The sequence below is a fragment of the Crocuta crocuta genome, unplaced genomic scaffold, assembly GCF_008692635.1.
Source record: "Crocuta crocuta isolate KB4526 unplaced genomic scaffold, BGI_CrCroc_1.0 scaffold463, whole genome shotgun sequence".
Taxonomy (NCBI): Eukaryota; Metazoa; Chordata; class Mammalia; order Carnivora; family Hyaenidae; genus Crocuta; species Crocuta crocuta.
The window spans coordinates 713,905-724,939 of NW_027527929.1; positions in this window are offsets into that span (position 1 = coordinate 713,905).

The window sequence follows — 11,035 nt, forward strand, 5'->3', positions numbered from 1 at the left end:
CACAGTTTATGGGTTCAAGCCCCGCGTCGGGCTCTGTGCTGACAGCCAGCTCAGAGCCTGGAGCCTGCTTTGGATTCTGTGTCTCCCTCTCTCTCTGCCCCTCCCCTGCTCACTCTCTGTCTCTGTCAAAAAACGAATAAACAGTAAAAACAAATTTTAAAAAAATATTTTTTGTTTTGAATTATAGATTTACAACAAGTCACCAGAAAAGCATAGCTGTCTCTTGACCCATCACCCAGCTCTCCCAATGGTGGCAGCTGATGTAACTAGCGCATTACCAAACCAGATAATGGACATTTTCACATTGTCTCAAGTGACCGCAGACTGACTCAGATTTCCCAGTGTTCATGTCTTTCTCATTCATAGGACCTAAGGGTTTTCCCTTCTCTTTTCGGTGAGAAGGATGGTGAGACAGGACTGAGAGATGCATCATTTGCAGTTCCGGGGCAGGGGGGCCAAATGATCACACAAACACACACACACACACACACACCACACACTCACACACATGCACGCGCACGCTCNCACACACAGCTGGACGGACGGACAGACGGATGGACACACACACACACACACACCTGCTTCCCAGGGGCTGAGATCCACACAGACGCCCCTTGCTGCAGAGCTGGGGTCGTCACCGTGCCGCCTGATCCCACCAAAGACTCCCTTCCAGACGGGGCGCTGGAGGTAGGGACCTGGGTCCTGTCACAAGGAAAGCTACCACCTCAGTCTATCCCTACTTCCCAGGCTCCCGGCTCCAGGGTTTGGGAGGTATTACTTTTATAACTAAAGCAGTTTAGAAGCAAGTTCCAGCCCCCCCACCCCCGAATATGGCCCACCTGGGGCTTCCCTATGCGCTCTCTGTCCCCCTCCAGGAAGGGGAAGAGGTAATACGAGATCAAGGGGACGCCAGACAAATGCCTTGGGCAGGATTCCAGAAATCACTGACCCTCGGGGATCTGGGTGTTAGGGATACGTGGATTTGAAGTATGGATCACAGAAAATATGTAAGTGCGGAGAGTGGGAAGAAGAGGGGACCACCATAGGGCTCCTTCCTCCGTCCCAAGTGGCAGCTCAGTGGGGCCCCCAGCAGGGATCCCGCTCCCACCGCCCACTCCAGAGAGGGGGGTCAGGGGAAGAAAGTTTCCCCGGAGCCGGGTCCATGTTGGGAGCACAGGGTCTGTATCATGCTGATTTTGTGCTGACATCCTCGAGGCCAGACGGGACTATGGGAAGAACGAGCCTTTGGTCCAGCTGGCAAGGCAGGAAAGCGCTGGGAACTTTCCATGGCTGTCCTCAGGGTAGGGGATCCTGCTGCTGCCTATGACCCCGGCCTCACACGGGGTATCCTGCTCCCAGCCCCTCTGGGAACCAGGAGGGACAACGTCAGTGGCAGGGAGGGGCCCAGAGCTGCAGAAGGCTCTAGGTTAGTCGGCTCGGGCGACCACAGCAAAATCCCACAGGCAGGTGGCTTCAACAACAGAAACTAAGTCCTCACTGTCCCGGAGGCTGGGAGGTCCCAGACTGAGGTACCAGCCAGCTCCTGGTGAGAGCCCGTGTCCTTCTTCCCTCCACGAATGCGTGGCCACAGCATGTGACCTGGGGCCTCTTCTCATAAAGGCACCAGTCCCACGGGCCAGGGCCCCACTGCTCATGACCTCATTTGACCTTTAGGCACCTCCTTAGAGGCTCTACCCCCAGATGCAGTCACACTGGGCTTAGGGCTTCAACCTATGAATTTAGGAGGGACATAGTGCAGCATGTAAGAGCCTCTAAATGGGCCAAGTTCACAGCGTGCCATCTGTTTCTGCCCAAGTCTCTATCAGGGCCCCAAGGGGGAGTCTGCTGGTACGCGAGTTACACGTGGCCTGTCTTTATGCTCCTGTCTGTGACTTTGGATCTGAGCATTCAGTGAATACGCTTGTCACATATTTTCTTGGAGGGGAGGGTGGAGGGCAGCTGACCAGGATTTTAACAGAAACTTCCTATCCACATCCCACACCCTAAATTCGGGGGGTTTCCGCCTCTGCTCCTCCGTGCTCAAAAGATAAGAAACCACTACCCAATTCAGAACTGGATGAGAAGCTTTCTCCCCACAACAGAGTATTTGGAGACAAGCCAGGGTCCACCAGGGTAGACGTCGGGGGGAGAGGTCTAAAGTCGAGACCCTACTGGAATTGCACGCTAGCTGATCTCGGGGACACAAGTCTCGGCCGCTTGCCAGTCTGGCCATCAGCAGAGGCCCAGGGTGCATATCCTGGAGGAGGAGACTGGACTGCCTCCCACAGGGCCAGGGTGGGCCTGACGGCTGCTGCGGTGCCTCCAGGCAGTCACACAGCACGGAGACTGCGAGACACCTGCTGGCACGGAGAGGAAGCTTCCAGGCAGCCTCCAGGAGACAGCACAGGGCTCTCCCCCACTACCCTCCCCCATGACTGCCTCCATGACCCTGGTGTGCATCCTGCCTCACCCTAGTCCAGAACTCCATCACCTCTGCCTGCTCAGGTGACGGTCAGTGGCCTCCAACCACCTCTTGACCTCTTTCCATCCCCTTAGCTCTTTCTCTGTGTGGCAGCCCAAGGAACCTTCTAGAACCTGGTACAAGCACTCTCCTGTTCAACAGCCCCCATCCCACAACTCTCACTGGATGAAGCCAGACATTGGCTGTGGCCCTAAGTGACCTCCTCCTTCTCCCTGCCCAGCCTCCCTTCAAACCATCTTCCCCTCGGTGCCCAGGCCCCAGTTCCAGCCAAGTCTCTCTCACTTCTCTCCCACTTCCTCTTCTGCCTCTTACCCCTCCCCAGTCTGGGCTGGTGCTGAAACACTTAGGGCTGAGGAAAATACAAAGTCAGTCTGGCCCAGGAAGAGAACAGGGACCAAACAGGAAGAAGCGAGAGATTGGTGGGGGTGGAGGGTGCGATCAGAAGAGGCTTCTGGGAGGAGGTGGCATCCAGGAGACAGCCTGGATCCTGACGGAGTGGGCTGTGTGTGCACCAGGGGCAGGCGAGGGCCTTCCAGGAGGAAGGCACAGGCTATCTGGGCGACAGCAAACATCTAGCTTGACTGGAGCCCTCACGGAGCGGGTGGAACGATGTGGCCTTGAATACTTCCGAGTTTGCTCTTGCAGAAAGAGGAGCTTCTTTCTCTCCTTCTTCAGTTTTTACTGAATGCTTTCCACGCCCAGGCTCTGTGCAAAGAGGAACCCAAAGGTGAGCCAGCCCCAGTCCACGGCCTCTAGGCCTGTGACTTCCCAAAGCTGGTTAATGAAGAGACAGATTTCCTTCCGCAGGGGCCAAGTCCCAGGCCCCAGGCAATGCCTTCCTGGGGCTTTCCTTAGCAAGGACAATGCAAATGACAATTCTCAAAAAGGGGTTTGCTAAACCAAGAGGAAATAAACACAGGGGGTACTTGCAGCCTGAAATTAAATTCTAACTAATCAGACTTTCCAGAAGTTCCTCAACTTCCCAAACCAAAATATCATCTGGCTCTCCGTTTACACCCCCCACACGAAGGAGAAGTCTGTGCACAAAGCCCAAGTGCGGTCATAATCTCCGAGGCCACTCACCCTCCCAGCAGCCTCTGGAGATAGTTAATCTAGACATCTCGGTGGCAAAAACGATCTTCCCCCACTCTGCTGCCTCCCCGACTGTGCTCATGTCCCCCCTCTCTCCTCCCTTCTCAAATAACAGAAGGTGCAGGGAGGGGAGGATGAAGCAGAAAGAGAAATTTTAATATTTTAACCCAAAATTTAATATTTAAATTTTTAAAAATACTTATTTTTGAGAGAGCCAGAGAGAGTGTGAGCAGGGGAGGGGCAGAGAGATAGGGAGACACAGGATCCAAAGTAGGCTCCAGGTTCTGAGCTGTCAGCGCGGGGCTTGAACTCACAAACCATGAGATCATGACCTGAGCTGAACTCGGATGCTTCACCGACTGAGCCACCCAGGTGCCCAGAAATTTAATATTTTAATAAGAAGTTGTCAACCAATGACAAATAAGATGCAGCCTTTCTTCATTAAATATTTTTAAGTTCTCATGCTTCAGAGGGTTACCTAGAAAATGGCCTTCCTGAGATCTCCGGCTGGGAGAAATTTCTTCCTCCCTTCTCTGTATTTCTTCCTTTCATAAGGGAATTCTATTTATTACCTTCTATCAAAGCAATATGTTCTGCATGGTAAAATCCTTAAAACCTGGGTAATTTTTTCGTTCAACTTTATTTTCTCCATGTAGCCAGGACCATGTTTTTGTACAGGGCAGATGTCACACGAATGGCTGTCCAACAAAGTGGGTAATCAAGAAAGGAGTGGCAAAGTAGTACATCAGCCTGAGAACACTTGTGATGGTGGAAGAGTTCCATGCACAGACACAGGGCTGAAGATTTCCTGCGGTTCATCGTCTCCACAGAAACATAGGAGCGTCCACTCCTACAGCAGGAACAACTTTTACTTTCATAAAGGAATGTTAAATCATGTGACCTGTGGGAGGGGTTTGCCTGCCTATGCAGCTCCAGGTGAGAGGTGCTGAAGCTTCATTACTGTGCCAGGGTCCCACATGGTCATGGTCGTTGGTGTTCTATGTTCCTCGGTGTGGATCTATATTTCCACGTGGAGTAATTTTTCTTGTGCTTGAAAGTCTTCCTTTAATATTTTCTACACCTGCGGGAGGTTAATTATTTTGGCTTTGGTTCTGAAAAACTTTTTTTTTTAAGGTAAACTCTGCTCCCCAACATGGAGCTTGAACTCACAACCCCCGGATCAAGAGTCACATGCTCTACTGAATGAGCTGGCCAGGTGCCCCTGAAAAACTCTTTATGACACCCTTGCAGGCCATAGAATTCTGGGTTGACACTGTTGGGTTTTTTTTTTCTTCCTTCAATATTTTAAAGATCGGTCCTCATTGCCACCTCACTCACATTGCTTCCAAAGAGAATCCTCTTGTTTTTTGGCTCCTCTGTAACATGAGGTTTTCCTCTGGCTACTTCAAACATCCTTATCCCTGGTTTTTAGCAATTGTTTATGTAATTCATTGGAATGTGCTTTGGTGTGGTTTTCCTTCTGTCTGATGTGCTTGGGTCCATTGAACATCTTGGCTCTGGGGGTTTACAGGTTTTATCAAATTTGGAAATTTTTCTGCCATTATTTCTTCCAACATTCTTTTCTTTTGCACCATCATCCCCTCCTCCTCCATAGGTTTTATGTACGTGTGTGTGAGATTGCTTGAAATTGTACCACAACTCAGTGGTGCTCTGTTCTTTTTTTTTTTTTTTAATTATTTTTTTCTCTGGGTTTCATTTTGGTTACTTTCTATTCCTGTGTCTTCAAGTTTACTAACTGTTTTATCTGCAGTGTCTAATCTGCTGTTAATCCCAACCAGGAGGTTTTCCATTTGAGACATCATGGTTTTTCATCTCTAGATGTAGGATTTGGGTCTTTTTATATCCTCCATCTCTCTTTTTTTAATGGGCTATAATCTTTAGAGCAGTTTTAGCAAAACTGAGTGGAAGGTACAGAGATTTCCCATATACCCCCCATCTCCACGCACACACAGCCTCCCTCACGGTCAACATCCGCACCAGAGCGGTATATTTGAATCAATTGATAAACTTACACTGACACGTCATTATCACCCCAAATCCACAGTTTACATTAGGGTTCCCTCTTCGGGTTATATATTCTGTGGGTTTGGACACACATACAATGACGTGTGTCCACCATTATACTATCAGAATAGTACTGCTGTCCTGTGCTCCTGCCTAGTCATCTTCTGTATAACTTTAGAATATGGAATATAGTTATAATAACTTTAATGTCTTTGATTATTCTAATATTGTGTTGGTACTGGGTCAGGTTTTTAAAAAATTTTTAACGTTTCTTTATTTTTAAGAGACAGAGAGACAGAGTATGAGTGGGAAAGGGGCAGGGAGAGAGGGAAACACAGAATCCAAAACAGGCCCCAGGCTCTGAGCTGTCTGCACAGAGCCTGACTCAGGGCTCAAACCCACAAATTGTGAGATCATGACCGGAGCTGAAGTTGGACACTTAACTGACTGACCCACCCAGGTACCCCTAGGTCAATTTTTTTTTAAGTTTATTTTGAGAGAGAAAGACAGCGTGCAAGCAGGGGGTGGGGTGCAGAGAGGGAGAGAAAATCATAGATAGGGTCCACATCAGCGCAGAGCCCAATGTGGGGCTCGAACTCATAAACTGTGAGATCATGACCCGAGCTGAAATCAGGAGTCAGTTGCTTAACTAAGCCACCCAGGCACCCTGGTTCTGGGTCAGTTTTAATCGCTCGATATTTCTCCTGATTTCTTTTCCTGTCTGATTACTTCTGATTGGGTTTCAGACATTGTGAATTTTACCTTATTGAACACTGGATATTTTCTGAATTCTCAGAAATTATCAGGCTTTTTTCTAGGAGGTACTTTCTTGGTACTTTATATAGTAACCCCTGAATCATGAGGTTCTCCAGTCTGGCTTCTGGGAACAGGGCCTTTCTAACCCTGCGGGAGTTCTGAGGATTGTTCCCTGTGGTCCACACAGAGGGCTCTCTCCTCCAGCCTTGGGTTTTTTCCTTGCGTGCACGCACCAATGGGCACCCAACTGAGTACTCAGAGAGGACCCTGGGGAGCTCTCCTGCCTTCTCTCTCCCCCCTCCCCAGCCACCTCAGCTACACTGTGAATTCCAGCCACCTCGGCTTCCCTGAACTTGAGGAGCAACACCTGTGTTCCCCTCCCTGTCCTCCGCCCAGAGACGGTCTCCAGGCAGCAAAGCCAAGGCAGTCAGAGTGCTCACGTCCTCTGTCCCCATCTCTCAGGGAGCACCACCCTTCACTGCCTGATGTCCAACATCTTGAGAACTGTTGTTTCATTGATTTTTTTTTTCTTGTGTTCTAGTTTTTTCAGGCAGGAAGGTAAATACAGTCCCTTTTACTCCATCTTGGCTGAAAGCAGGATTCTACATCATTTATTTGGATAAATAAATCATGGTGAGTTTGTAGGATGGAATAAACACGCATGGAAAGGAATGCTTTAACCAGTCACAGGACTACATATTGCACGATTCTATTTATAGTAAATGTCATGAGAAGCAAGTCTACAGTCAGAGTCAGTTAGTGGTTATCTAGGGTTGGAATGTGGGAGAATGGGGGGGTGGAGGCTAAAGGGTGTGGTGTTCCTTTCTGGGTGATGAAGCTGTTCTCACCGTGATTGTGGCCATAGTTCCACAACTCCACAAACACATGAAAAACCATGAACTGCGCACTTTAAATGGGTGAATTTCAAAGCACTCACAAACAGAAGAGAAAGGCATGTGAGCTACAAGACTTGGCAAAAATCAATTTTGAAAAAATGCTCAGGGGATATCCGGGGCAGAAGAGTCCTCAGGACACACATACTGTTTGTATGAAGCTTAAACACAGGCAAAACAATTCCCTAGATTGAGTCCAGTGATGCCTATCGGCCTGTGGGATGGAGAAATGATCCTCATACTAAAAGTGGGTTCTGGTCCCTCTGGAAGAATAGAGAGGAAATGACAGGGGTGGGTGCTGGGGAGGGAAGTACAAAGGGGGCAGTTTTATCTCCAATGTTTTATTTCTTAGGGGTGAAATCTTTCTCTATCCTGTATGCCTTAGAGTTTAAATTTTTTTCATGTTTCTTTTTGAGAGAAAGAGAAAGAAACAGAGACAGAGCACAAGCAGGGGAGGGGCAGAGAGAGAGGGAGACACAGAATCTGAAGCAGGTTCCAGGCTCCAGGCTGTCAGCACAGAGCCCGACACAGGGCTTGAACCCTCAAACCGTGAGATCAGAAGTCGGAGTCAGAAGTTCAACCAACTGAGCACCAGCTGAGCACCCCTGAGAGTTTTCTTAATAGGATCAATTATTCTGCATTCCCCCTGCCCCCCATACTGTGCCCCCAAACCCTCCCTCCTCCCAAGTTGGTGCCCTGCTTCCTATATAGTCAGTCCAAGTCTCTCTCCCGGGTCTGACTTCCCATCACACACAGCTGCAGAGAGAACACCAGGAAGTTTAAGAACCCAACCTTTTCCACCTGAAGCTTGTTTTTCTTTCCCCCCGAGTAATGCAACCTTGCCATCTCCCTTGCACGTACCGCGTGTTTCCCCACCTCCTGGAAGTCCAGGAAAAAGCCGACCCAGCTCCTAAAGACAGCCCAAGGGGAACGTGTGGAGTGCTCCTCTGCACCTCCACCCAGGGATGCTCTGCCCTTCCCCAATCAGTGCAGCCACACACACCCCCACCTCCAAGAAATGCCAGGCCCCTAGTAACCCCCACCTTTAGGCCACACGCCCGGCGGGCACTGCTTGAAGGACTTCACTGAAGCCATCCTCTCCTGCAGCTGCTGTCCCTCTCCCTGAGAGCTCACTTTCCAGCCAGCCTCCTGCAGCCTCGGGGCTGAATCAGGCCTAGCCCCCAGGGGCCAGGTGGGGAGAGGAGGGCCCAACCCCAGGTAGGCGGGGTTGCTACTCAGGGGACCAAGTATCCCTAGGAGACCTGCATACGGGGCTCTGACCAGCTCCCAGGCCTCTGCTCTCACCCCTGCCTGAGACTGCTTCTCTGTCCCCCAGTCTCTCACCTGCTCATTTTTTTTTAAACTTAAAAACTGAAAGGTCACCTTCATAAAGAAAAGCACATCGAACAGATAAACAGTGTGACAAATCATTATAAAGAGATACCTGGGTAACCAGAAGTCAAGAGACAAAATGCCTTTCTTTAAAAATGACGATACATTCTGAACATAAAGATAGGCACAGAGTTTAAAGCAGCATCCACAGACCCTCCCCTGAGTTCTGTGAGCCTCTAAAGGTTTTCCTTACACGCTTAGGATTTGTCTTAAGAGGCAAAACATTACAGATGGAAGCTGAGCCCTTCAGGTGCGCCCCAGACCCCAGGCATCTCCCTCACCCCCAAGAGGTGGCCAGTGTCCTGGCCCCACATTCCCACGCCTGGGCTGTGAACGTGCACTTCACAAAGAACTACAGCCTGAACTCCACGCAATACGATTTCATCGCTTCACACTTACCCTTCCACACTGTGCTCGGCCCTCAGCTGTGGATCTGAGATTTCATCAGTGTTGAAGCCTTGAAGCCGGTAGCTTTCTCCCACCGAGAAAGTAGATGAACCAGTATTCTGCCGCAGGAATTCACCTGCAGTTCTTGATCTAGGCTCCTGTTGAGGACATTTGGGTGGTTTCCAACTTTGTATTTTATAAACCACGAGGCAATGAACATTCCTGCGTCTGTGGCTTTCCATGTACCCACCAAGACTTTCTCCAGCAGTGCAGACTCTGGGTCCTCAGCATTCCCAAAGAGCGCCAACTGCTTTCCAGGGGAAGGGGGACAATTTACAGTCCCACCCTTGCTAACAGGGACCCACTGCTTCCCATTTCAGCAATTAGCAGATGGTAGGTGTTGCGGGGACCTACTCATTCTTTACATCTCCAGATTAGAGGGCTCCTCTTCCAGAAGGCCTTTCCCAGTCCCTGCTGCTCTCCCTGGAAGAGGCAGCACATCCTCTGTGTATCCACAGCCCAGCAGGCGTCCCATCCCATGCCCTCCCCACCCCACCCCTGCAATTGTCTGCTCACACACCTGCCTCCCGAAGGAGACCAGGAGGCCTGTTCCTTGTTTGCACCATCCTCCTCTTACCATGCAGAGCCCCTGACATACAGTCAGTGCATACTAAGTGCTCACAGAATGAATCGGCCTTCATCTCGGAGTCATGACCACAAGTGTACTAGAAAAGCCACCCGTGCAGGATCTGACCTCCGTAGCTACTCTGGACATCAGTGTCCCCTGCAGATCCGGCAGCCCAGATGCTGCCAGCAGGGGGTGCCCGTGGGGGCCTCCAGGAGGTTCTCCAGCTCTGCCTCTACAACACGCTGGGGGGGAGGGGGGTGCTCAGGAGGCTCGAGGAGGGATTACAGTGCGGGGTGTAAGACCACACAGGAGGAGGCAGGTTTCTGCCGCAGCCATAACCTTCAACAGAATTTCGTGACAGTGGTAATTACCGCCTTTCATATCACTTGGTTTTAATTTGTGCCAAGAGCAGGGGCATTTGACATTCAAATTTTCTTCTTCATAATTTAAATCCACACGAGACCCACTCACCGTTCATATCAGCCTTAGACCCTCATTTTCCTGCTGTCGAGCTAACTCATGGCCCAGAGCTCAGAGCGAGGGCGGCAGTGAAGGGCCTGGAACCCACTCCTGACCCACAATCCACTGCTCTTCACTCCCGACCCAGGAAAAACACGACTTTTCCCTTTCTATGGGCTTCCTGGATGCTACCAGCCTGGGCTTGTACTTAGAGCCTTGTTAGAGGCCAGCATGCAAGAAGTAAAACATTCACCGAGCTCATCAGAATAAATAGTGCTTGATCCCTGCGTGCTTCCCACATGTGGAGCTGCGGGATGGCTTCCGTGCGCCAGCTTCACAAACTTATCAAGAAGGTGCTGTTATGCACAAGCTCCAGGTGAGGAAACTGAGGCTCAGAGCAGCCGAGCGGCAGCTGGGGATGGGTCAGGCAGGTGTGGACCTAGACCCAGCTCCACCCCTGCATCCTCTGGTTTGGCCATTAGCACTGCCACCTTCTGGCACATGTTAGGCCGAGTATGAATACGAGCACAACACAAACAAGGGCATTTGATATCCAGCCATTGACAAACCTGAATGAGGATTTAAAGACAATCCTTTCAAAAACTTTTTTTTAAGTTTATTTATGAGAGGTAGAGACAGCATGAGCAGGGGAGGGTCAGAGAGAGAGGGAGACACAGAATCTGAAACAGTCTCCAGACTCTGAGCTAGCTGTCAGCACAGAGCCCGATGCAGGACTCAAACCCACAAACCGCGAGATCGTGACCTGAGCCGAAGTCAGATGCTTACCTGACTGAGCCACCTAGTCGCCCCAATCTTTTTTCTTTTTATACATGTACTGTTTTCAGGGCACCTGGGTGGCTCAGTCAGCTGAGCGTCCGACTCTTGATTTTGGCTCAGGTCATGATCTCATGGTTTGTGAGA